Source organism: Pseudorca crassidens, chromosome 2, assembly GCF_039906515.1.
Source record: "Pseudorca crassidens isolate mPseCra1 chromosome 2, mPseCra1.hap1, whole genome shotgun sequence".
Classification (NCBI taxonomy): domain Eukaryota; kingdom Metazoa; phylum Chordata; class Mammalia; order Artiodactyla; family Delphinidae; genus Pseudorca; species Pseudorca crassidens.
In genome coordinates this window covers 88,850,770-88,878,738 of record NC_090297.1, presented here as the reverse complement: position 1 = coordinate 88,878,738, position 27,969 = coordinate 88,850,770, and the positions used below count along the sequence as shown (strand labels likewise).

At 38.1% G+C, this 27,969-nt stretch overlaps 1 long non-coding RNA gene across 1 annotated transcript in view; it reads left to right on the top strand.

The window, feature by feature from the left end:
• The window catches only part of LOC137219046 (uncharacterized), a 44,373-nt gene extending 27,745 nt beyond the window's left edge, over nt 1–16,628 (top strand). The window contains exon 4 of the long non-coding RNA XR_010940960.1: nt 16,156–16,628. This is a non-coding gene — a long non-coding RNA (uncharacterized lncRNA). The remainder of the gene's footprint in view (nt 1–16,155) is intronic.
• The last annotated feature ends 11,341 nt before the right edge of the window (nt 16,629–27,969 follow it).

The following is a 27,969-nucleotide window of genomic DNA, read 5'->3' as shown; positions in this document are numbered from 1 at the left end:
AGGTCTGAGGTCTTCTGCCAGCGTTCAGTAGGTGTTCTGTAGGAGTTGTTCCACATGTAGATGTATTTCTGATGTATTTGTGGGGAGGAATGTGATCTCCACGTCTTACTCTTCCGCCATCTTGAAGCTCTTCTCAGGGTGACATTATTAACCAAGGTAGGGAATACAGTTTAGAGATACACAACAGTTAACAATGAAAATTATATATATTTTTTTGCTGTTGCATTTGATTAGCTGGTAGAATAACCATGTGGATATGTCCATAAGGAGTTTAGAAGTATGATACTTCCATACTGTGAAATACTATGCAGACTTTTAAAGGATTAGATAGCTCCATATGCATCAATTAGAAAAGATATTCATGGTTTATTATAAAGAAAAAATACAAGTTGTAGAACAATGTTTAACGTGATCCAACTTTCATAACAAAATATATATGTAAATGCATATATGTATGAATATATTATATACATATGTGTAAAAGCAAATAACACATATACATACTTATAGACATATATACAGAAAAAATATATGGGAGGGGGAAGACAACTAATCTTTTACTGGATATCCACTGTGTTCTTTGTATTGTTATAATGCACATTCATTGCTTCTGTTTTAAGTTCTTTTTAGAGTAAAAAAAAAAAAAGCTGTGGAAAAAAATAAGATTGTCAAGTGAGCGTATAGAGGGAGGAAAGAAAAGGACCAAAGGCAGGAACCTGAGAAATACTCTAAGCATAAATATAATTTGAGAGTCAGATAGAAAGGGGAAAAAGAGGAATGAAAGATACCTGAGGGTTAACAGTTAAGAGAAGAGTGCTTAGCTAGGAGGTGCTGAAGACTTCAAAAAAACGTGCATAGAATGATGACCAAAAAGTGGCAAATGGGGTTGGGAGATTGGCAAGTTTTGATTAAGCAGGGGTTTTTTTAATATAAATTTATTTATTTACTTACTTATTTTTGGCTGAGTTGGGTCTTCATTGCAGCGCGCGGGCTTTCTCTAGTTGTGGTGAGCGGGGGCTACACTTCGTTGTGGTGCGCGGGCTTCTCATTGTGGCTTCTCTTGTTGTGGAGCACGGGCTCTAGGCTCCTGGGCTTCAGTAGTTGTGGCGCATGGGCTCAGTAGTTGTGACTTGCGGGCTCTAGAGCTCAGGCTCAGCAGTGTGGCATACAGGCTTAGTTGCTCCGTGGCATGTGGGATCTTCCCGGGCCAGGGCTCGAACCCGTGTCCCCTGCATTGGCAGGCGGATTCTTAACCACTGCACCACCAGGGAAGCCCTAAGCAGTTTTTTGAGAGCAGAGTTGGACTGCATTTGGTGAAGCATGAGATTAAAATGAGGACGTAGAGGTAGCAGTGCAGTTAGTTACCAAGGAGAGTGTCTCAGGCAAAGGGAAACTAGAACATGCTTGTCATTGAAGGCTAGAGAGGCAGTGTTCTTAGGTTGAAAACACAAAAGGGAGAGAGAGAAACTGTGCTATTTCATCAGATATAATTAAATTTCTTTTAAAAATGAAATAATACTGTGTACTTTCATATTTGATAACAAAACCAAGTATGCTTTTCTTTATATTGACTTTTGATTATAAAGAATCACATTTAAGGGCTTTTACAACTATTTTTTAAATTCCCAACATTGCCATTTTTCAGATTAAAAACAAGAACCGGAAAGAAGTGGCTGGGCAAGCTGTCTGTGGTCTGACGCACACTGCTGGTCCAGACAGCTAGAGTATATGTTGTCTTGGTTCTCACGAAACGCATTCTTCTAACGTTGGATCAAACAACCTTAATCGTTCAAAGTGACAGTAAGTGTTAGAATAAACCACAACAACTGAACCGTTGGCAGTGATATAACTCCACCCAAAGGTCGGTTCTAAGACACACTTGTGAACACTGCTATTGCATGTATTGTAGACTTCTTTGGTAGGAGTTATTTTTCTGCAAGTTGTTCACATCTTGACTACCTGTACCTAGACACATACACATGAAAACAATAAAACAGCCATTTATATTTATTTGGTTATTCATGTGGGGATTATGCAAGACAAATTTTAGTCCTTAGTTTCCTTCCTCATCATCAGAAACCTATCAACACTGTCATGTGTTTAGGAGATGCATGTTAATTTTAAATTTTAAATGTTGACAGCCTAAAAAAGGGAAAACCTATAGGGTATACCTCCTAGGGTAGATGGTAGAGCAGAAAAGCAAAAAACACTTTCTAAATCTAATTATACATGATTTTAAAATTACCTGTGAAACTAAATTTAGATTATTTACCATTTGGGATTATACATAGTGCTGGTAGAAGGTTGACTGTATTTAACACAAAGGTATTGTATCAAATTTCCTCCCTGAAACAAATCCATCTTAATTCATAACCTTGAATTACGAGACTTTATAGAACGTACAAGCTGCCGCCATAGCAGCATTTGGTGTGCATTTACTATAAAAAAAATGCCCCCTACCCCAAATAAAAACTGTCTAAAATTCCTGATGAACATTTTCCATGGTAGGCTCACATATGGTTGGAATTTAGAGTGTAAAATTGCATAAAGAAATAAAGTTGAAAAGATAGAGTGGGCAGGTTATAGAAAGCCTTGCATGAAATATTTAACATTTCGGGATTTAGTCAGGCACTACCTGCCAACTTTAAGACTCCAGACCCCCTCTCCTCTGCTACTATTGGACCTGTGCTTATTTCTATTGACACATTTATTTTATTATTTTCTAATTACCATTCATGACACTATCTCTCCTTCCCAGATTATGGGCAATCTGAAGAGCAGGAAAAATGTCTTTGTTCTCAAATCTTTTTACCCCAGAGCCTAGCATAGTGATTGAGCTCAGTAGGTGCTCAAAGGAATAAATGAAAGGAAGAATGCGTGCATGTGTGGACATATGTGGTACACAAGACTATGAAAAGTGGCTTTAAAACGAAGACATGTTTCTAGGTAAAACCGGCAAGGCTGCACTCTGGACTCTCCCGTGACTCTGCTTTTTTTTTTTTTTTTTCTCTCTTGGAATTAAACTGATACTCATTTTGGCACTGCCTAAAGTGTCCTTATCTTTAGTCCTGACCCCAAAAACAATGTGGCCCATGAGAGCCAACACTGAGGCATGGTCCAGGGGTCAAAGGCTCATGCAGTAGTGTGATGGATAGCATGGAGAAGATAGAATAAACCCTGGGTAAGGAGAAACATGGAGATTCGCAACTGAATGAACCAAGACCATTGTTAAGCCTTTGAGGCAAGTCCTAGGCTAGAAATGGGAGCTAAGGGCAGTTTGTATTCTAGATAAATGCAATAAGGCAACAAAAATTAGGGAGAGCAAGAGAGAAGAGGACCCAGAACTTGAGATGTGATGAGGGCTGCTTTCCTGAAGCTCCTCCCCTTTGGGTGCAGCTACATAGCTGGAGTAACAGGCATAACAGGGTCAGGATGTATGCTCACTCTCTCAACTTCTAGAGTTTCCGAAGGTCTCATCTTCATCCAGGGGTTTCATTCAGTGAAACACGCTTCATGTGTTTACCAAAGAAACATGTTTTGTTGCCTGTGGTGTACCAGGCACTAAATGAATTCAGTGAGAAAACGAAACTCTAAATGAGCCACAGTCCCTGCTCCCAATCCAAAAGGAAAAACAGGCATATGAACAAATAATGAGAGTAAGTAAACAGTGTAAGGAAGTATGTACAAGCGTTATGGGGGTTCAGGCGAAAGGCTTGAGTTTACTTGGGGATAGTGACGGCTGGGATGGGAAGGTCTTCAGAAAAAATTCGAAAAACAAAGTCTGGAAGGCTGGAGTAGAAGTTTAGCAGGCACACTAAGAGAACAAGCCTGATAGAAGCAGATGGAAAGATTAACTAATTAAAAATCAGCACATTGGGCTTCCCTGGTGGCGCAGGGGTTGAGAGTCTGCCTGCCGATGCAGGGGACTCGGGTTCGTGCCCCAGTCCGGGAAGATCCCACATGCCGCGGGGCGGCTGAGCCCGTAAGCCATGGCCGCTGGGCCTGCGCGTCCAGAGCCTGTGCTCCGCAACGGGAGAGGCCATGACAGTGAGAGGCCCACGTACCGCAAAAAAAAAAAAAAAAAAAAAAAAAAAAAAAAGAATCAGCACATTAAAATCTGGAGTACATGAAAAAACAGGATATATTCAGAATTCAGGTTGTTCAGTAAGATGGGAAGAAGCAATGGTATATACAGATAGAATTGTAGCCAGTGGGCAAAACTTGAAAGCCTCTGGGACCTACTAAAATTAATCAAAACTGGAAGATATGTTAGGTGGTGAGAAATACAGATGTCATGAATTTGAACCAAGACACTGGCAAGGGGGAATGAAGAGAAAGGCATAGATTTGAAAAGAAATTTGGAGGAAGAATGTTTGGTGATATGACTGCGTGTGTGGGGTGAAGTATGGAATAGTCATATATGAGTGCCGAGTTTCTGGATTGGGTGGCTAGATTGAATGGTGGTACACCTATCAAGATTGGGAAAAACAGGAGAAGTAGATGGTGTGAAGAGACGAGTGTGGTTTTGGACATGTTGAGTTAGAGTTCAAATTCAGTAGGTCCAAAATTAAATTCATTGGCATGGAAAACCATGTGAAGAGGCCAATAGGTAGGTTGAAAATGTGACTGGGTCATGACCTGAATGAAACAAACCCCTCTACTTCTGCCAAGATCATGGATGCATTCTGGGCTTTTGATTCTGACAAGTTCGTGTCACACATGACTTATTCACAAACGTTCATCATATATTTCGCTATTCAGTGAGAATACGCAGGGTTTTTTTCTTGTTTAATGCTTATGTCAAAATAAGAGTGTTTGGCTAGAGGAAGAATAAAGTCCCTTCTAATATTCTGATCTCTATATTTGGGTAAAATCTATGTCTTTTTAAAAATTATTTATTTATTTATTTATTTACTTTGGCTGCGCCGGGACTTAGTTGCACCACATGGGATCTTTGTTGCCGCGTGCGAGATCTTTAGATGCAGCATGTGGGATCTAGTTCCCTGACCAGGAATCGAACCCAGGCTCTCTGCATTGGGACCACGGAGTCTTAACCACTGGACCACCAGGGAAGTCCCTAAAATCTATGTCTTTAACAAAGTTCTAAAATCCCAAAATAAGAAATGGTGAAAACATACATTTTTGGTTTTCCTTACATAAATATAAAAGACATTCTTTTTTTTTTTTGGCTTCCCAGCATTCACGTCTCCAATTTCCTTCTGGGAAATTAACTGTGTGTAGTTTCAATGTCAGAATTGAGACTTGGGCAGTCTAGCACATGAGCTAGGTTAATCAGATGCTTTCTCATGGGATTTTGTATTTCACGAGTAATGCAAGGGTGGGGGACAAGGGCAGTATTGTGGTGGCACCCTGATCAGGCCAACCAGTGATGAAGCAGTAACTGTTGGGCTGTTTCTGGCTTTTGACTCGAGGGACCTTTTGGTTCCTGTCTATTTGGAAGCTTCCCATGCTCCAGTCTTCTGTTTGTTCTGTGAGCTTGATGTCCTCTCAACAAATCCCCTTTGCTTCAATTAGCTAATTAATTTCTGCCACTTTTGATAAGAAACTTAGCTGAACATCAGATTAAATTAAGTCATTCAACAAAAAAGAAAATACTGGATGTTTATTTCCTAACTAATTGAAATAATTGTTATTACTAAAGCCATGGAATGTTGTCCAGAATCAAAAAAGATCTCAAAATGAGTTCTCATGAAAAAGAGAACTTAGCCACATTCTTTCCTGTCTGGTTATCTTCACAGTAAATTGAGCACAGGCAGGATTTTTCTAGTAAAACCTAAGCTGACTGAGGAGTAATTAAAGTAGTTTTGTTTCATTTAGTTTTAAATTGTAAGGGATTTATTCTTCTGCAGGTAAGTATCTGAATAGGAAAGATATATTATTCTTATTAATTTGGTAGCATTGATTGAGTAGTTATTGTGTGCAAAACAATGTGCTAGATGCTGAAAGAGTATTCTTTTTCATCATTTTGTATTTTGAAGCATTTCGCATATTGATGTTTCTATAGTAAGTTCCTGTCCTTATGGAGCTTACATTCTAGTGAGAGAGGGAGAAAAAAGATAAAAATAATAACAATAAGTCATAGTGTGTACTATGAAGCACACAGACTAACAGCTGAGATGGTGACCAACAATGAGACCTACCTTAGGTACAGTGGCCAGAGAAGTCTTCCCCAAGGATGGAATTGATATGCTGAGACCTAGAGGATGAGAAGAGGCTGCTATACAAAGAGTGTGTAGAAGCTCATCTTAGTGTCATCAAGTACAAACTGTGGGACTTTGGGAAATTTATTTAACCTTTATTTATTTTATTTATTTAATAAATAAATTTATTTATTTGTGAGGATTAAATGTGTGCATATACAGAGGGTACTTAGAACAGTGCCTAGCATGTAGCAAGAGCAAAATAAATACTAGTTATTCTTACTATTCCAAAAGGAATAGTGCAAAAGCCTGAGGCAGGAAAGATTTTTGGCAGATTAATTAAACTGAGATAAGACTAGTGTGGCTAGAGCAGAGTAGGCAAAGAGCTGAGTAGCACAAGATGAGACTAGAAACATAGCGTCAGATCACTCAGGGCCTTGTGGTTCATAGTAAAGAGTTTGGATTTTTTTTCTTAGTGAAAAGGGAAGTCACTGAAGAATTTAAGCAGGAGATTGATGTTACTGGATTTATGTGGGGTTTTTTTTAAGATTTAATTTTTTAAAATTTATTTTTGGTCTGTGATGGGTTTTTGTTCCTGAGCGCAGGCTTTCTCTAGTTGCAGTGAGTGCGGGCTACTCTTCATTGGGTGCACGAGCTTCTCATTGTGGCTTCTCTTGTTGCGAAGCACGGGCTCTAGGCGTGCGGGCTTCAGTAGTTGCAGCACGCGGGCTCAGTAGTTGTGGCTCGCAGGCTCTAGAGCGCAGGCTCAGTAGTTGTGGCGCATGGGCTTCGCTGCTCCGCGGCATGTGGGATTTTCCTGGACCAGGGATCGAACCAGTGTCCCCTGCATTGGAGGGCAGATTCTTATCCACTGCACCACTGGGGAAGTCCCTGGATTTATGTTTTAAGATGATCACTTCACCTGCAGTGTGGAGAATAGATTGGAGGAGGTAAGTGTAGACACAGAGTGACCAGACAGGAGGGTGTTGTACAGTAGTCAGGGTGGGACATGATGGTGGCTAAGCTAAGGTCGAAAGAGTGGAAAAGATATACTTTGGAGACACTTGGCAGTATTTGTGAATTAATTGAATTGGGGGAAAAGAGAAAAAAGGGGGAAGATCAAGGCAGGGCTGCCACATACAGTTGTATAGGATGTTCACTGACAAAGTGTCCCTAGCTGACAAGGGCACATGGAAGCTGACATCCAGCACACACTTAGTTCACAAAGTCCTGTCCCCTGGCATGGAGCTACGTGCATTTTCAAGGAGTGCCTTTTTCTGATTTCTACAAAGGAAGTACATAGCTGGAAGCAGTCTCACCTTTAATTCTGGCTTGGGTAAGAGGTAAATGATGTTGCCGCTGACAGAAATTCATTTTCCGTAATAGTTATAAGACTATTCAGATTTTCCTATTTTTTCTCTTTCTTTACTTTTAGTGAATTATATTTTCCTAGGAATCTGTCCATTCCATCTAAATTTTTGGATTTATTGACAAAGTTGTTACTAATAATGATGATAATGATATTCTGGGTTTGTTTGTGGGGTTTTTTTTGTGATAATCGGGCCTCTCACTACTGTGGCCTCTCCCGCCGCGGAGCACAGGCTCCGGACGCGCAGGCTCAGCGGCCATGGCTCACGGGCCCAGCCGCTCCGCGGCATGTGGGATCTTCCTGGACCGAGGCACGAACCCGTGTCCCCTGCATGGGCAGGTGGACTCTCAACCACTGCGCCACCAGGGAAGCCTGATATTCTCTTATTATCCCTTTAAAATCTGCATTTGTGTCTTCTCTCTTTTTCATGGTCGGCCTAGTCAGAGGCTTATCTCAAAGAACCAGCTTTCGGGCATGACTGTTATTTGTACAGGGTTTCTTTTGGGGGTGATGAGAATGTTCTGAAATTAAATATTGGTGATGGTTGTGCAACTGTGAATATACTAAAAACCACTGACTTGTTCATGTTAAAAGGATGAATTGTATGCATTTGAATTATATATAATACATTTGTTATTTTATGTATATGAATATACATTTGTCGTTTTATATATATGTATACAAACTAACACAACCAGTGTAACCTGTATAAGTATCAGTGAAATTTATAATACTTGCCTACATCAAGGCTCCAGTAGTATTGCTTGTCTTAGTTTTTGTACACTGTAATATTCTTTATTTCACATAGCTGTTGACAAATTAACCTCCTTTAGTATTGTCAGGAAGGTAAGATTCACTAATATATGATTTCTTTAAAACCTTCAAATTTTAAATAACTAATAGTTTCCAGAGGATACTGGTACATGTTCTATCCATAGAGACCAAATGAATCTGAGGAAAGTAGGTCACAGAGCACAATCTAATTCAAACTTGGCACTAATTGATGCAATGTTTTTTCTTCACATAATCATGATGTTCTAATCATTCTATGATTTTGACCTTTAAGTCAGTGGGTAGTCTATTATTACTTGGTAGCTGCTGAATCCAGAGTCAACATTTTGGAAGCTAAAGAATGCCCATCTTCTTTCAAAATCATTTGGCTTACAAAAAGCTGAGCCCAGCTAAAAACTCTTGCCAAGGTTTAGTTATTTCATGCATGTGAACTAAACAACAAACAGAATACAATTAGCAGAGGATTAAAAAAAATAGAGAATACACTTCTTTTCTAACATATTAAAAACATTAAATACATTAAAACATTTAAAAAGAAATTACCTTCAAGCATATTATAACCTTTTTAAAATTAATTTTATTATTTATTTTTGGCTGCGTTGGCTCTTCGTTGCTGCACGCAGCTCCGTGCACTTCATTGCAGTGCACGGGCTTCTCATTGCTGTGGCTTGTCTTTGTGGCTGAGAACAAGCTCTAGGTGATGGGCTTCAGTAGTTGTGGCACGTGGGCTCAGTAGTTGCGGCTCGCCGGCTCTAGAGTGCAGGCTCAGTAGTTGTGGCACACAGGCTTAGTGGCTCTGCGGCATGTGGGATCTTCCCAAACCAGGGCTCGAACCCGTGTCCCCTGCATTGGCAGGTGTATTCTTAACCACTGCGCCACCAGGGAAGTCCGAAGCATATTATAATCTTAAGAAATTATAGATCAGATTTTCCTATTTCTCAAAATGTTATTCTTCCTTTTTTCTATAGATAGAGGCCAAAATAAAATTTTAGTCAAGTTAGAAATTTTAAATTTTAAAAATTATCAAATGACAGAATATCTTTCCTATCTCCAGGCTACAATTAAGATAGATTCCTTGCTTCTCAAAGGTATATAATCCATAGATTTAAAAGGAAAAGATGTCATCAGAGATTGGCACAACATTGTATATCAACTATACTTCAATTAAAAAAGAAAAGAAAACATTTTTAAAAAGGAAAAGTGGAAAAATTACCTATGGTTCTAATTTAATATCTTTTGCAAAAGTGTGTGTATGTCCTTTTCTGATTTTTTGTAAGAGTAAAGTCAAGCATAGTTTCCTCTCTAACAGGAGCAAGTATTCATTTATATTAACAATAGAGTGTTCAAGTAATTTTTAAATATTGTCAGCTTTTCTAGGATATTTATCACCTTTCCATCACATCCAAAGTTGAATCTTAACAAACGATTCAAGAAACATAAAATACCAAGAGAAGGTTAGTGGTATATATAAAAACCTTTAAGAAAGGTGATTTGAAGTCTTAACTCTTAACTCTAAACTAATGTAATTTCCCCTTTACTGAGGAATATGCAGCTTCTGTATAGTGATTTACTTAGTATAGTAATAAATTGCTTCTTTGGAAAACTAGATACACAACTCTAAAATGGTATCCATGGACTATAAGGTTCTTTTTTTGAGGTATAGTTGATGTATAGTATTATATAAATTTCACGTGTACAACACAGTGATTCACAATTTTTAAAGGTCATACTCCATTTATAGTTATTATAAAATTTGGCTATATGCCCTATGTTGTATAATATATCCTTGTAGCTTTTTAATTTTATGCATAGTAGTTCAGACTATACTGTTCTTAACAATTAACAATTTAACAGCTTCTGCCTATGAGAAATGAAAATAATTAAGTGCAAATGATTTAAAATGCAGGTGCATGTCGAGGAATGGAAACCCAAAATGATAAATACAATTTTAGATTCGACAATCCATGTTCTTGATGAAAGAGGAAGGAGATATGGGGATATATGTATATGTATAGCTGATTCACTTTGTTATAAAGCAGAAACTAACACACCATTGTAAAGCAATTATACTCCAATAAAGATGTTAAAAAAAATTCCATGTTCTTTAAATAACCTTTGCTGTGAGAAGTTAAGATACTGTGAGAAAATGGAAGTGTGAAAAAATGGTTTATTAAATATTCATTCTTGAACCTCAAGGCATCTGCTTTCATGCATTCAATGATGCATTAAAAAAACTTTAAAATTACACCCAAAAGAAAATCCTTCTGCCTCATAACTGACAGGTGATTTATATATCTGTTTTATAAAAAATTCCTACAAATTAGTAAGGAAATATATACAAATCAATAGAATAATGGGTTTGGGGTATAAAAGGCAATTCACCAACAAAGTACAAATACATAATAAACATATGAAACAATGCTAAACTTCACCAGTTAAAACATATAAATTAAAATAAATATGATTTTTTCTAATCAGATTAGAAAAATTTAAAAGATTGATATCAATAACTTTTGGATAGTATGAAGTGTGGGGAAATGAGCTTTACATTTTTGATGGAAATATAATTTGTAAAAACTTTTGGAGGATAATGGAATTTTCCTTATTAAAATCTGAAAAGTACATACCCTGTTACCTAGTGATCCCACTTCTAGGAATCCATCCTATAGATATGGTTTCATGAGAATGTAAAAATAAAATAGAACATGGTCATTACAACATTGTTAGTAATAGCAAAAATTTAGGAACAGCGTATGTATCTGTTGTTAAGTGAATGGTTCAATGAATGAAGGGGTAAACATAAAAATTGCAGCCATTTCAAAGGGCACTGATAGGATTTCCAACGTCCTGGCAATGTTCTTTTTCTCAACCTGAGTAATGGATGTCTGGATGCTCACTATGCATATATTTGTTTGCATATATAATTGTACATGTTTCTACATGCTTCTGAATTTCCACCAAAAAATGAAAAGGAAAGAATGAGGATAAATCTATATGTATTAATATAGTAAGATGTATGGGATATATTAAGAAAAAACATGAGACCATAAAGACCATTAGACATGGTATAATCCTTATTTTATGAGAAAAAATGTACCATGTATGCATGCATATGGACATGTCACCATTCTTATATAGTATATAAAAAAACATGGAGAATATGTAGCAAACCTCTGGAGAATGGGATTTAAGGATGCTTTTGGGAGAAATAGAGTGACATTGGAGAGATTTCATACCTTTCCTAAAATATATTTTTGGTGGTATATACGTATATATATGTAACACATATATTTACTTTTATGTGTTTTAATTGACCAAAAAAAAACTTGTCCAAGACAGTTTAGCAATAAAAGCAAATTAAAAGAGACCAAATTTGAATATGTTCCAATAAATATTTATCCAGCAATAGAAAGTGAATTATATAGTAAATCAAGTGTTTTATGAGCAAATAATAAAAATTGTCCCATATGCTTGATGAGAGATAGTTTATAGAAAAGTTTAAGACACTGTGATTAAACTTTTGCTTCTCACATTGTAGTTAGAGAAATGAAATTATTGTATCAACTACAGCTGATCCATTTTTATATAAAACTTGTAATAAATCTAAATTCAACTAATGTTTTAGAAATAATACATTAAAATTTTCCCAAAATAGTAATAAGATACTTATTTAATTCTAATTAAGTTCTAGGCATGATTCTAAGTGTTTTATATGTATTAATTCATTTAATTATTACAACCAATTATTATAATTATGTATATTTTATAGATGAGATACAGAGAGGTTAAGTAACTTGACAGAGGTCACACAGCTTGTAAGTGGGAACAGGATTCAAACCCAAGTATTTTGATTCTAGTTTTCCACTATTCTATACTGGATCTCAAGGAATTTCAGCTAAAACCTAATATTCATTATCTTTTTTCTTTTTTTAAATTTATTTATTTTTATTTATTTATTTTTGGCTGTGTTGGGTCTTCGTTTCTGTGCGAGGGCTTTCTCTAGTTGTGGCGAGCGGGGGCCACTCTTCATCGCGGTGCGTGGCCCTCTCACTGTCGCTGCCTCTCTTGTTGCGGAGCACAGGCTCCAGACGCGCAGCCTCAGTAGTTGTGGCTCATGGGCCCAGTTGCCCCGTGGCATGTGGGATCTTCACAGACCAGGTCTCGAACCCGTGTCACCTTCACTGGCAGGCAGATTCTCAACCACTGCAGCGCCAGGGAAGCCCCTAATATTCATTATTAAATGATGTATTGTAACATTAAAGTATATTTTGTGCCTACCCCCCGCAAGATACATGAAAACATTTTGAAAAATATATAACATTATAAAATTTAAAATATTATAAATGTTATTATATATATAACATTATAAAAATTAAAATATTATGATTGTAAAGCTTTAGTTATTACCTCCCTCTCCATAAGTCAAAGATTCTTATGCTTTGAACCTACAGTAGATTACATGAAATGTTACATTTGTCAAGAAGAAGTTTATTTTTGAAGGAAATAGTATATAATTTTGAGAAACTGATCAGAACTAACTTTCTTGTTTACTTCATAGACTAATATGAATTGCCCCATCAGTTGTGTTTATACATTCTAGTGCCAAGGAACTATAGAGCTATTTAAGTCAGAGTTTATCTATTAAGATTTATTCTGTGTTAATAGATAAAATTTTGAGAGTAAATGAGAGTGTACAGTCCTTTTTTTTCCCAGCAAATTAAAATTCCCTTTAGAAGACGAAAGCCATTTAAAAAAAATTCTAGAGAACAATTACAACATTGTACATAAGAAGGATTAGAATGAGTGTCATAAGATACATGAGATATACAACAATTCAGAGAAGGTAGAAACTTTGGGGATATGAAATAATTGCAGGAGTTTTTATGCCTAATGAAGCTGGGTCTGCAAGGAAGGGAAAGAATCAAGGGTTCATAAAAGAGGATACTTTACTTTCTGTTTTTAATAAATTAAATATAATTATGGTTTTATTTTACCTACTTTGTTAGAACTGTTGAAAAATCACTATAATTATGGAGGTACATTTTGAAAATATATCTTATAATACTCAGTAAAATGGTTGCTAGCTTTTTAAAACTATTCATGTGATAATATTTGAAAAAACTGTTCTTCCTTTTCTTCAATCCAAGCCAATTAAATGATGAGAATCCCTTGCTTTGTAATTCTTTTAGCATTAATTACTAGTACTTAATTACTGTTTCTCTGACTTTAGACAAGCCCAAACAAGCATATAGATCATTTGATTACTAGTTATTATACATACACTTTACTAGTAAGAAATGTAGAGGTCATTGATTGGTCCAAGGTTATCTGGTAACATTCAGGACTTCTAACTTATATTTCAAAACTTTACTATACTCAGGTTATCATAGCATGGAAATATGAAAGTGAAAACACTAGGAATCTGGACCCTCAAATGAGCAGTGGGATGTAGAAAAAGAGTAGGGGACTACAATGAGTTACATCTCCCAGTTCCCTAAAAAGCAAATGTAATTTATACCAGGAAAAGTCATTTAAGTAAAATACTACATACGGTAGAAGGGGAAAAGGAAGTTGTATAAGAATTGACTATTGGGACTTCCGTGGTGGCACAGTGGTTTATGAATCTGCCTGCCAATGCAGGGGACACGGGCTCGAGCCCTGGTCCGGGAAGATCCCACATGCTGGGGAGAAACTAAGCCCGTGCTCCAAAACTACTGAGCCTGCGCTCTAGAGCCCACGAGCCACAACTACTGAGCCCGAGTGCTGCAACTACTGAAGCCTATGCACCTAGGGCCTGTGTTCCACAACAAGAGAAGCCACCGCAAGGAGAAACCCGCGCATGCTGAAGAAGAGTGGTCCCCGCTCACCGCAACCAAAGAAAAGCCCCCGCACAGCAACAAAGACACAATGCAGCCAAAATTTAATTAATTAATTTTTTGAAAAAAGAATTGACTACTAAGGAAAGTTTAGTTAGAGGCAACTCTAATGATGGAACTGCAAGAAAGTGGTTTAAAAATATTTCCTTAAAAAAAATAGTACAGTAAGTAATTTTATTATCCTTAATAAGTTCCCTGGGCCTTATTTATGTTTACCCAGAAATATTCTAGGTATACTTAAATTTACAGAGATTCTTAAAAGAACTCCCATCCTTCCCACTACATGGTGGGAAAAGAGTGGGTGTATATCATATTATGGGTAGGAAAGGGTAGGACAGGGCAATAGGTAGGTTTTAGTGCTAACAGACTGAGAACTGTCCCAGAATAAATGCCTGGAAGGAATCCAAACTTTCAGTAATCAACATTCAGTCCCTATCCCACACAAGCAAAAAGGAGTAAACTAAACAATAAGAACAGCAGACAAATCAAAAGAGAAACTATTAGAGACCCCCCAAAATGGTTTATTTTTAAAGTACATTGGAGAAGAAGTCAAGGTCAGATTATTTTAAAATACGGATTATCCTTCAGAGGATCTAAGGCTACACCAACAACAATATGGAGCAGTTACCTAAACAATTATATAGGAAGTGGAGGAAATATTGTTCACTAAGGTTGTCCGTATATGGGTTCCTCAGGAAACTGAATAATACTGAAATTTGGGTGCACTAGGGCATGAACCCAAATGCAAATTGCACACTAAAAAAATTCAGCTTCAACTAGCTAGGATGCTCAAATCAGCAATTGGGTTTTTTATGCATGTGGATTTTTCAATTAGGATTATATTGTTTTGGTCAGTGAAAGGACTGCTTGACTTTTTTTTTTTTTTAACATCTTCGTTGGAGTATAGTTGCTTTACAATGGTGTGTTAGTTTCTGCTTTATAACAAAGTGAATCAGCTATACATATACATATGTTCCCATATCTCCTCCCTCTTGTCTCTCCCTCCCACCCTCCGTATCTCACCCCTCCAGGCAGTCACAAAGCACTGAGCTGATCTCCCTGTGCTATGCAGCTGCTTCCCACTAGTTATCTATTTTACATTTGAGACTGGAAATGATACATCATTACCCATTAGCTAGGTCAAGAGTATAGGTAGCAATTAATACTACTGTTTTCTTGAAACAAGAGAGTGTTTTAAGTCAGATATATTTTTTCTACTCTTCCTTCCAATATCTCCTCCTTCTCAGAGGGAGAGAGAAACAGTACCTTTATTTAATACACAATAAATTCTTCTCTGATGCTCATGCACTTCTCTCGGTTGTGCACATGTGGATGTGAAAAGGACGTCCTGTCGTCTACAATGAAGATGAAAAAAATTATTTCTCAAACTTGGTTAATAAAATGCAAAATAATATACTTTATGATGAGGCTTTAAAAGACTGATGAACAATATGATAAAAAGCATAAAGAACTAGAACCCAGGAAATTAGTCCACTGTCTAGTTTTGTTACCTTGTGCAGATGACACTTTCTGGGGTTCAGTTTTGTCATATATGCACCTACTTTAAGAGTGCTTTTGAGGAACTAGATGAGATTAACATCTTGAAACAAATAACAGAACTGTATACAAAAACAGGCTATTATTGACTTGTATTCTATCTTATTACTTGTCAATTAGTATGTAAATGCAGTCTTTTACGAAGCACATTGGCCCTAGAATCTGAATTGAAACTTCTCTGGTCCTTATTTTTTTAATCTATAAATAGGGAGTAATGCTGCATATGGTTTCTTTGATGAAATGCTATTGGTAGGGGCTGGTTATGTGTGGCAAATAATAAGCTTATAGGGACCATCTTAGAAATTCCAGATTCAATATCTGTATTAACTAAGATTAAGTTTGGGAGAAAATGACAGAAACAATAGCTTAATAAAAATGGGAATTTATTTTTGTCTCATAGAAATGTCCAGGAAGTTGTTCGTGACTGGCACAGTGACTCATGTCGCCAGGAACCCAGGATCCATGCATCTTGATGTTCTGAACTGCAAGGCTTCAACCTCATAGTCCAAGATGATAGCATCATATTCCAGAGGAGCAAACAGGAAAAGGGTCAGAGGACAAGAATAAAGGGGCCTACACCTCACTGTCTCCTGAAGAATGTTCATGAAAACTGCCACAAGACACTTCCTTTTGCATGCTACTGACCATGCCTGGTTGCAAGCTGGAAATGGAATGCCCACTGCAGATGGTCACAAATCTGAGCTTCTAGAACCTGGGAAAAACTACATGGGGATAACTACCAGTCTCTGCCATTTATCATTTAATTTATATAATTATTTCAGTTTAGAAACTTTTTCTTCTTGAATGAGTAGAAAGAGAATGGGCTAAGAAATATGTCAGAAAATTGAAATAAAGCTGCTCTGTGAATGTTTATTATTGTCTTCTTCTTTTTTTTAATTTATTTTATTTATTTTTGGCTGCGTTTGGTCTTCGCCGCCACGCACAGGCCCTCTCCAGTTGCATCAAGCTGGAGCTACTCTTAACCTCGGCGCGCAGGCCCCCCACTGCGGTGGCTTCACCCGCTGTGGAGCACAGGCTGTAGGGCTCAGCAGTTGTGGCCCACAGGCTCAGCAGTTGCAGCGCACAGGCTCAGGTGCTCCGCGGCATGTGGGATCCTCCTGGACCAGGGCCCAAACCCGTGTCCCCCGCCCTGACAGGCGGACTCCCAACCACTGCACCACCAGGGAAGCCCCTATTATTGTCTTTTTAATTTTGAAAAGTAGTAAGCTCCAATAACTTTACAGGTTTAAAATGCTGATTATTTTTATCATTATGTAATAATTATTCCTATACTTCTAAATATCTAAAATGCTTATTTCTCTGTTTTCACATTGACCTAAAACATACTAAACAAAACTAAAAATAATGTAAACATAAATAGCAAGAATATGAAAATTCTCAAAATATATTTTTAAAAAACCACTAAGGGGAGGCAGTATGAAATGTGGTAAGAACACAAGCCTTGTAAAGAAAGTCTTGAGATAGAAGCCCATCATTCACTCATTCATTCATAGCATCTATTGCTGTTATGTGTATGTTTCAGTTAGTGTGCATTAGGCATGGAATGTACAATTTACTTAGGAAGACAGGTATATAACCTACAATTTTATAAATAATAATTCAAATTACAATTGTGACAAGTAATTCTAAGTGAGAGTATAGGGTACTGTCAACATCTAAAAGCAAGATTCAGCAATTAAGCAGACAGGAAATTTTATATTTACTAGTTGGAAAATCTTCTACACTTAAAAGTTTAGATACATTATGTGAAAAAAAAGAAATTGCAAACTAGGGTGTGCATTATGATTTCATTTAAAATGTTGCACCTCAAAGTTTTAACAATATTATTATGTGGCTATAAATCCACAGAAAAAAATTGTAGGAATATACTCTGAACTATCAACAGAAGTTATCTCTAGTATTTTTATTAAATATTTTTATAATGATTAAATTGTTTGCTATGAGCATATGTATTTCTTTTGTGCTCAGAAAAAAATAACAAATAAAAATGTATTAAAAAAATAAAATTTACTCCAATTAAAAATAATAATAATAATACTGCATTGCACATTTGAAAGTTGCTAAGAGAGTAAACTGCAAAAGTTCTCATTAAAAATAATAAATAAAATTAAATTTAAGGTTGTAAAACTGACTGCAGCATGAATCTGACACCTGGACATTGACCTGCATCTAGTAAATGCTCAGTGAAAGCTTTTATTACATTGGTAGAAAAACATTAACAAACAAACAAAAGAATAAATATTCTTCTATTTAAAAAGGGTTTTTACCATAATTCAAAAAGAGTCATGTACCACAATGCTCATTGCAGCTCTATTTACAATAGCCAGGACATCAAAGCAACCTAAGTGCCCACTGACAGATGAATGGATAAAGAAGATGTGGCACATATATACAATGGAATATTACTCAGCCATAAAAAGAAATGAAATTGAGTTATTTGTAGTGAGGTGAATGGACCTAGAGTCTGTCACACAGAGTGAAGTAAGTCAGAAAGAGAAAAATAAATACTGTGTGCTAACACATATATATGGAATCTAAAAAAAAAAAAAAAGGTTCTGAAGAACCTAGGGGCAGGACAAGAATAAAGACACAGACGTAGAGAATGGACTTGAGGACATGGGGAGGGGGAAGGGTAAGTTGGGACGAAGTGAGAGAGTGGCATGGACATATGTACACTACCAAATGTAAAATAGCTAGCTAGTGGGAAGCAGCTGCATAGCACAGGGAGATCAGCTCTGTGCTTTGTGACCACTAGAGGGGTGGGATAGGGAGGGGGGGAGGGAGATGCAAGAGGGAGGGGATATGGGGATATATGAATATGTCCAGCTGGTTCACTTTGTTATAAAGCAGAAACTAACACACCGTTGTGGGGCAATTGTACTCCAATGAAGATAAATAAATGAGAGAAACAACGCGAGCCACAACTCCTGAAGCCCACGCGCCTAGAGCCTGTGCTCTGCAGCAAGAGAAGCCACCGCAATGAGAAGGCCACGCACCGCAACAAAGAGTAGCCCCCGCTCACCACAACTAGCGAAAGCCGGCATGCAGCAACAAAGACCCAACACAGCCAAAAATAAATAAATAAATAAAATTTTATGTATATTAAAAAAAGGGGTTTTAAAATATATTAACTAGTTTATTTCTTTCATAGTACAAATTCAAGATTTGGTATCCAACATTAAAGATAATTATATTTTTCCATTTACAAAACAATGAAAATAAATTCTGGTTTTCCTTAGTTTATAGGAATACTGAAGGAGTTAAAGTAGAGATGGTTTTGGCTCTCACAAAATAAACATACACACACTGAGTATTTAACAAAACACTGCTTAATGCTTTTGGGAAAATCTCCATAAGAAATAGTTTACTAATTCAACAAATATATACTGGGTACCTACTCTGTACCAGATCCAAAATGAAAAGGACATAGAACCTGCCTTCAAAATACTTTTGATTTAGTGATAGAGACAGATACATACATAACTTTCTAAATATATGACTAGAAAAATCAAATAACTATAGGCAATTTTTAGACATAGACGTAACTAACATGCTAGCACATGCACATTCTTCTATAGAGTGTCACAGAGTTATACAATTTACTATGAGGGAAGCCAAGGGCAAAGAGCTTCAGTGACTTCCTCTGTTGCAAAAACAATGAAAACACAGAAAAATAAATTTGAGTTGAGACAAGAAAGAGGAGAAAGACAGATTTTGCTCAAATGGCTATCATACTTATAAAGTTTCATGGCTTTTGTTTAAAAAGTCACTTTCCAGTCTTTATGATCCTGAATTATGAAACAGTTTAGCTCCTGACAATGTAAACCATTGCAGAAAAAGTCCTTCTCATATCTCAGAAAAGTTCTGCTTTTCTTTTTTTGTCAGTTTTTCTAGTGGTGACTGTGGTAACAAAAGAAAGCCTTAGATTCTAGTGATAAGATGGAGTGGTTATTTTTCTTTCTCAGCAGCCAGCATGGGCATTTATATTGAGAGCTCACTAATAAGCATTTGTCATTATCAGTGTAATGAAACTCCTTTGTAATGGGTTTGGAGACAGAACTAGCTCTCACTGAGACATTCACTCATTCATCCAACCAACACTTTCTATCACCTACAATATCACTGGGCTCTGAGCTTAATAAATGAGGAAGCCATAGTCCAGGCCCTTGAATTTACATAGAGACTTACCCAACAGACAACAAATTTCCTATAACCTGACATTCTATGGTTGATAGAATCAACCATACTGTTAACCACATAGTCTTCATTTCTCCATTCATTTAATAAATATGTACTGAGCTCCTTCTAAGTACCTAGAATTGTGCTACACACAAAACAGTATGAAAAAACAGCCATGCCCTCTGTTCTAAAAGAACATATAGTCTGCCTGGGGCCGACTGAGGCAGAAATTGTTAGTTTCCTAAACAATTTCCATTCTCTCTTCTTCTCTAAAAGAAACCTGATTCTTGTACGGGGAGCAATATGTCCAGCCCCACAAAATGGATGATGATTAGTTTAAACCCATGATTCCCAAACTGTGTGCCCAGTCTCCAAGGGTGCCAGAATAAATTCACTGGGTGCAGGGGAATAGCATATTTTAATTTTCAAGGGAAACGCAGTGGGACTCAACATCTGTTGGACAGCACGTACTACTAGCTTAGGGTACAGTTTTCATATGCGATCACTACATACCTTTAGACCATGCCATATCATTGCAAAACTGGATTTTCAGTGGTTGCTGTGACTAAAAAACAAAGAAAGTATGTCACGAAAAGCATGTAGAATGAGAAATGACACTATCCAATCTGACGCCAATGTTTGAGAAGCTATGGAATACCCCACAGGTAATACCCATTAACAACACATGTTTATTTAAGAATGAAAAAGGATTACTTTTCTTTCAATTTATGTGCATAATTTATTCAAACAGCTACTAAGTTGTAAATAGAACTTTTACGTATTTCTTTTGGCACCATGAAAATATTTACTGAGATCCCAAGGGAGCTGTGAACCATGAAATTTTGGAAACCTTTGGTGAAAGCCAATCATGTAAATCCTGTTTCCTGTTTCCTCAGCTTCCTTGCATCTAGAGGTGACCATATGAGCCAATTCCAGCCTAAGCAGAAATCTGCTGGGGGTGAGGGAGGAAGGAAGGTGCTGAGAGAGCATTTACTTTCCTAATAAAAGGGGAAAATGACTAAGACTGTTAGTTGTCCTTCAAAAGTCCAATTCCTTTAGTCATAAAATCCTACAAGTTTTAGCTACAGACTACATGTTCCAGTCTCCTTTCCAGCTACATGTGACCAACTGACTAAGCTCTGGCCAAAGGTACAGGAGCAGAAGTGATACATGCAAATTCTGGAGCATACTCTAAAAAGGAATGGGTGTACCTTCTAGTTCTTTTCCCTTTCTTGTCAAGGCCCAGAGAATTTAAATAATTAGCCTCAAATACACATAGATAATATCAGCAGAACTCAGATAAGAATGTTAGGCCTCCTTATTTCTAATCCACTGTACTTTCTATATACTACACTCATTGGGGTCTTAGAAATCTCTGCTATAACTCTGTACACTATATTTGGTATGTTAGTATAACAAAGTCTCTTTGATACGATGCCATACTATTGATTCAAAATAATAACAGGATAAATTCACATTATTATAATGCATAAACCATAGCACCTCAGTTAATAAGCAAGATTTAGTTAGTGAGTCAACTGAGTTTCTTAACCTGAACAACATAGGACTGGACTCCAGCTCATGGTAGGTTATCTCTCCAAGGTGCAGATCACATGATACTTGCACAGTTCTATGACTAGAAGTAGCAAAGAGGTGGAGATTTAGCCATTGCTCCATGAATGAGAGTTTCTCTTAATTGAGATGGGAATATGAAAAAGCGACATAAAGACAAATGGACATAAAGACAAAAGGGTGGGGTGCAGGGACCTGGCTGGGCTACAGCGGGACGGCAGGCAGGGAGGCCATGGGCCCCGGAGCTGCCACCAAGGTTGTGACAAAGGATGCAGATGAGTGGAAAGAATCTGAGCAAAAAGAGGTTGATTACAGCAGCCTAAGAGTTCAAACAATGCAAATAAGTGAAAAGGAAGAAGATGAAAATGAAAAAAGAGGAAGACTTCCGGGAAGATGGCGGAAGAGTAAGATGCGGAGATTACCTTCCTCCCCACAGATACACCAGAAATACATCTACACGTGGAACAACTCCTACAGAACACCTACTGAACGCTGGCAGAAGACCTCAGACCTCCCAAAAGGCAAGAAACCCCCCACGTACCTGGGTAGGGCAAAAGAAAAAAATAAACAGAGACAAAAGGATAGGGACGGGTCCTGCACCAGCGGGAGGGAACTGTGAAGGAGGAAAAGTGTCCACACACTAGGAAGCCCCTTCGCGGGCGGAGACTGCGGGTGGTGGAGGGGGGAGCTTCGGAGCCGCGGAAGACAGCACAGCAACAGGGGTACGGAGGGCAAAGCGGAGAGATTCCAGCACAGAGGATCAGGGCCGACCGCCACTCACCAGCCAAGAGGCTTGTCTGCTCCCCCGCCGGGGCGGGCGGGGCTGGGAGCTGAGGCTCGGGCTTCAGTCGGAGCACCGGGAGAGGACTGGGGTTGGCGGCGTGAACACAGCCTGCAGGGCGTTAGTGCACCACGGCTAGCCGGGAGGGAGTCCGGGGAAAAGTCTGGACCTGCGGAGAGGCAAGAGACATTTTCTTCCCTCTTTGTTTCCTGGTGCGCAAGGACAGGGGATTAGGAACGCTGCTTAAAGGAGCTCCAGAGCCGGGCGCGAGCCACGGCTGAAAGTGCAGACCCCAGAGACAGACATGAGACGCTAGGGCTGCTGCTGCCGCCACCAAGAAGGCTGTGTGCGAACACAGGTCACTGTCCACGCCCCCCTTCCAGGGAGCCTGTGCAGCCCGCCACTGCCAGGGTCCCGGGATCCAGGGACAACTTCCCCAGGAGAACGCACGGCTCGCCTCAGGCTTGGCGCAATGTCACTCCGGCCTCTGCCGCCGCAGGCTCGCCCTGCACTCCGTGACCCTCCCTACCCCCGGCCTGAGTGAGCCAGAGCCTCCGAATCAGCGGCTCCTTTAACCCTGTCCTGTCTGAGCAAAGAACAGATGCCCTCGGGCGACCTACACACACAGGCGTGTAGCAAGACAGGAACACAACCCCACCCATTAGCAGAGAGGCTGCCCAAAATCATAATAAGTCTACAGACACCCCAAAACACACCAACAGACGTGGACCTGCCCACCAGAAAGACAAGATCCAGCCTCATCCACCACAACACAGGCACTAGTACCCTCCACCAGGAAGCCTACACAACCCACTGAACCAACCTTAGCCACTGGGGACAGACACTAAAAACAACAGGAACTACGAACCTTCAGCCTGCAAAAAGGAGACCCCAAACACAGTAAGGTAAGCAAAATGAAAAGACAGAAAAACACACAGCAGATGAAGGAGCAAGATAAAAACCCACCAGACCTAACAAATGAAGAGGAAATAGGCAGTCTACCTGAAAAAGAATTCAGAATAATGATAGTAAAGATGATCCAAAATCTTGGAAATAGAATAGACAAAATGCAAGAAACATTTAACAAGGACCTAGAAGAACTAAAGATGAAACAAACAATGATGAACAACACAATAAATGAAATGAAAAATACTCTAGATGGAATCAATAGCAGAATAACTGAAGCAGAAGAACGGATAAGTGACCTGGAAGACAAAATAGTGGAAATAACTACTGCAGAGCAGAATAAAGAAAAAAGAATGAAAAGAACTGAGGACAGTCTCAGAGACCTCTGGGACAACATTAAATGCACCAACATTCGAATTATAGGGGATCCAGAAGAAGAAGAGAAAAAGAAAGGGACTGAGAAAATATTTGAAGAGATTATAGTTGAAAACTTCCCTAATATGGGAAAGGAAATAGTTAATCAAGTTCAGGAAGCACAGAGAGTCCCATACAGGATAAATGCAAGGAGAAATATGCCAAGACACATATTAATCAAACTGTCAAAAATTAAATTCAAAGAAAGCATATTAAAAGCAGCAAGGGAAAAACAACGAATAACACACAAGGGAATCCCCATAAGGTTAACAGCTGATCTTTCAGCAGAAACTCTGCAAGCCAGAAGGGAGTGGCAGGACATATTGAAAGTGATGAAGGAGAAAAACCTGCAACCAAGATTACTCTACCCAGCAAGAATCTCATTCAGATTTGACGGAGAAATTAAAACCTTTACAGACAAGCAAAAGCTGAGAGAGTTCAGCACCACCAAACCAGCTCTACAACAACTGCTAAAGGAACTTCTCTAGGCAAGAAACACAAGAGAAGGAAAAGACCTACAATAACGAACCCAAAACAATTAAGAAAATGGGAATGGGAACATACATATCGATAATTACCTTAAATGTAAATGGACTAAATGCTCCCACCAAAAGATACAGATTGTCTTGATACCAAAACCAGACAAGGATGTCACAAAGAAAGAAAACTACAGGCCAATATCACTGATGAACATAGATGCAAAAATCCTCAACAAAATACTAGCAAACACAATCCAACAGCACATTAAATGGATCATACACCATGATCAAGTGGGGCTTATTCCAGGAATGAAAGGATTCTTCAATATATGCAAATCAATCAACGTGATACACCATATTAACAAATTGAAGGAGAAAAACCATATGATCATCTCAATAGATGCAGAGAAAGCTTTTGACAAAATTCAACACCCATTTATGATAAAAACCCTGCAGAAAGTAGGCATAGAGGGAACTTCCCTCAACATAATAAAGGCCATATATGACAAACCCACAGCCAACATCGTCCTCAATGGTGAAAAACTGAAAGCATTTCCACTAAGATCAGGAACAAGACAAGGTTGCCCACTCTCACCACTGTTATTCAACATAGTTTTGGAAGTTTTAGCCACAGCAATCAGAGAAGAAAAGGAAATAAAAGGAATCCAAATCGGAAAAGAAGAAGTAAAGCTGTCACTGTTTGCAGATGACATGATACTATACATAGAGAATCCTAAAGATGCTACCAGAAAACTACTAGATCTAATTAATGAATTTGGTAAAGTAGCAGGATACAAAATTAATGCACAGAAATCTCTGGCATTCCTATATAATAATGATGAAAAATCTGAAACTGAAATCAAGAAAACACTCCCATTTACCATTGCAACAAAAAGAATAAAATATCTAGGAACAAACCTACCTAAGGAGACAAAAGACCTGTATGCAGAAAATTATAAGACACTGATGAAAGAAATTAAAGATGATACAAATAGATGGAGAGATATACCATGTTCTTGGATTGGAAGAATCAACATTGTGAAAATGACTCTACTACCCAAAGCAATCTACAGATTCAATGCAATCCCTATCAAATTACCACTGGCATTTTTCACAGAACTAGAACAACAAATTTCACAATTTGTATGGAAACACAAAAGACCCCGAATAGCCAAAGCAGTCTTGAGAACGAAAAACGGAGCTGGAGGAATCAGGCTTCCTGACTTCAGACTATACTACAAAGCTACAGTAATCAAGACAGTATGGTACTGGCACAAAAACAGGAACAGGATAGAAAGCCCAGAGATAAATCCACGCACATATGGTCACCTTATCTTTGATAAAGGAGGCAGGAATGTACAGTGGAGAAAGGACAGCCTCTTCAATAAGTGGTGCTGGGAAAACTGGACAGCTACATGTAAAAGTATGAGATTAGATCACTCCCTAACACCATACACAAAAATAAGCTCCAAATAGATTAAAGACCTAAATGTAAGGCTAGAAACTATCAAACTCTTAGAGGAAAACATAGGCAGAACACTCTATGACATAAATCACAGCAAGGTCCTTTTTGACCCACCTCCTAGAGAAATGGAAATAAAAACAAAAATAAACAAATGGGACCTAATGAAACTTAAAAGCTTTTGCGTAGCAAAGGAAACCATAAACAAGACGAAAAGACAACCCTCAGAATGGGAGAAAATATTTGCAAATGAAGCAACTGACAAAGGATTAATCTCCAAAATTTATAAGCAGGTCATGCAGCTTAATAACAAAAAAACAAACAACCCAATACAAAAATGGGCAGAAGACCTAAATAGACATTTCTCCAAAGAAGATATACAGACTGCCAACAAACACATGAAAGATTGCTCATCATCACTAATCATTAGAGAAATGCAAATCAAAACTACAATGAGATATCATCTCACACCAGTCAGAATGACCATCATCAAAAAGTCTACAAACAATAAATGCTGGAAAAGGTGTAGAGAAAAGGGAACCCTCTTACACTGTTGGTGGGAATGTAAATTGATACAGCCACTGTGGAGAACAGTATGGAGGTTCCTTAAAAAACTACAAATAGAACTACCATATGACCCAGCAATCCCACTACTGGGCATATACCGTGAGAAAACCAAAATTCAAAAAGAGTCATGTACCAAAATGTTCATTGCAGCTCTATTTACAATAGCCCAGAGATGGAAACAACCTAGGTGTCCATCATCGGATGAATGGATAAAGAAGATGTGGCACATATATACAATGGAATATTACTCAGCCATAAAAAGAGACAAAATTGAGCTATTTGTAATGAGGTGGATAGACCTAGAGTCTGTCATACAGCATGAAGTCAGAAAGAGAGAGAGAAATACCGTATGCTAACACATATATATGGAATTTAAGAAAAAAAATGTCATGAAAAACCTAGGGGTGAAACAGGAATAAAGACACAGACTTACTAGAGAATGGACTTGAGGATATGGGGAGGGGGAAGGGTAAACTGTGACAAAGCGAGAGAAAGGCATGGACATATATACACTACCAAACGTAAGGTAGATAGCTAGTGGGAAGCAGCCACATAGCACAGGGAGATCAGCTCGGTGCTTTGTGACCGCCTGGAGGGGTGCGATAGGGAGGGTGGGAGGGAGGGAGACGCAAGCAGGAAGAGATATGGGAACATATGTATATATATAACTGATTCATTTTGTTGTGAAGCTGAAACTAACATACCATTGTAAAGCAATTATACTCCAATAAAGATGTTAAAATGAAAAGAAAAAAAAAAGAAAGAAAATGAAAAAAGAGAAGAACCAGATGATAATCGGGAAGAAGGTAGAGGTGGTGGTGGTGATGTAGAAACATCTTCAGGTACCTGGAATAAAACAGCTCCTGTACAAACATCTCCTGCTCCAGTAGTTGTTACAGAAACCCCAGAACTGACAATGACTAGAGGCATGTATAGGCCTCTTGGGGTCAGGTTGACCACAGCAAGGAAAGCACCACAAGGACCACTAGAAATCTACAGTGATACACAGTTCCCATCCCTGCAGTCCACTGCCAAGCATGTAGAAAGCCAGAATAGGTATTTAAAATGAATGCTACCTGGAGTTAAATGACCACGTATGGCACATCCACATCTTATTTAGGGACATGAATTTTTTACAAAGTAAATAATATGGGAAGAAATGTAAATTACATCAAATGGAAATTTTTCAGGGTGGCTTTTAAATTAAGTCCCAGACTTTTTGCCTCTTTGAGAGCACAGCTGGCTTGAACTTAAACCTCCACTTTGACCTGTTCCTCAGCTCTGTCCTACAGTGATTCACCACACTCATCTTTATCTGATCCACTCCCATAAAGTAGAAGTGTGGAGAGGTCTTTGAATAATGAGTAGAACTTTACTTGAATGAGGAAATTGTTGTCCTTACTTTATGCATAAAGAAAGAGATATGTATTGTCTATTATTTGCTAAAAGTGAGTCTTAGAAGGAATCACCATGTCATTATACAGCTTGTTAACTTTCCAGTTGCCTTGAAGTCGGTCCCAAAATAGGTTTTCAGTTAATAGTATTCAGCAGATTTGCTACCACAGAAAATAGGACTGTAGTGCTTCAGTACAGTATTCTATATTTTCTGTTCAACTGAAGCCTTAAAAAATGGTTTTGATAAGGATTTATAAACCAGTTTCCCCCTCCTGTCCCTTCCTCAAGATTTTTCTAAGGGGTGGCTTTTTTTTTTAATTCAAGGAAGGATATTTTCAAAACAACCTAGTGAAGAAGAAATATTTACTGATCACATTTCTTTTCCCTTAGGGATAAAGAAATGGAGAAGAGCTTTGAAGTAGTAAGACACAAAACTAG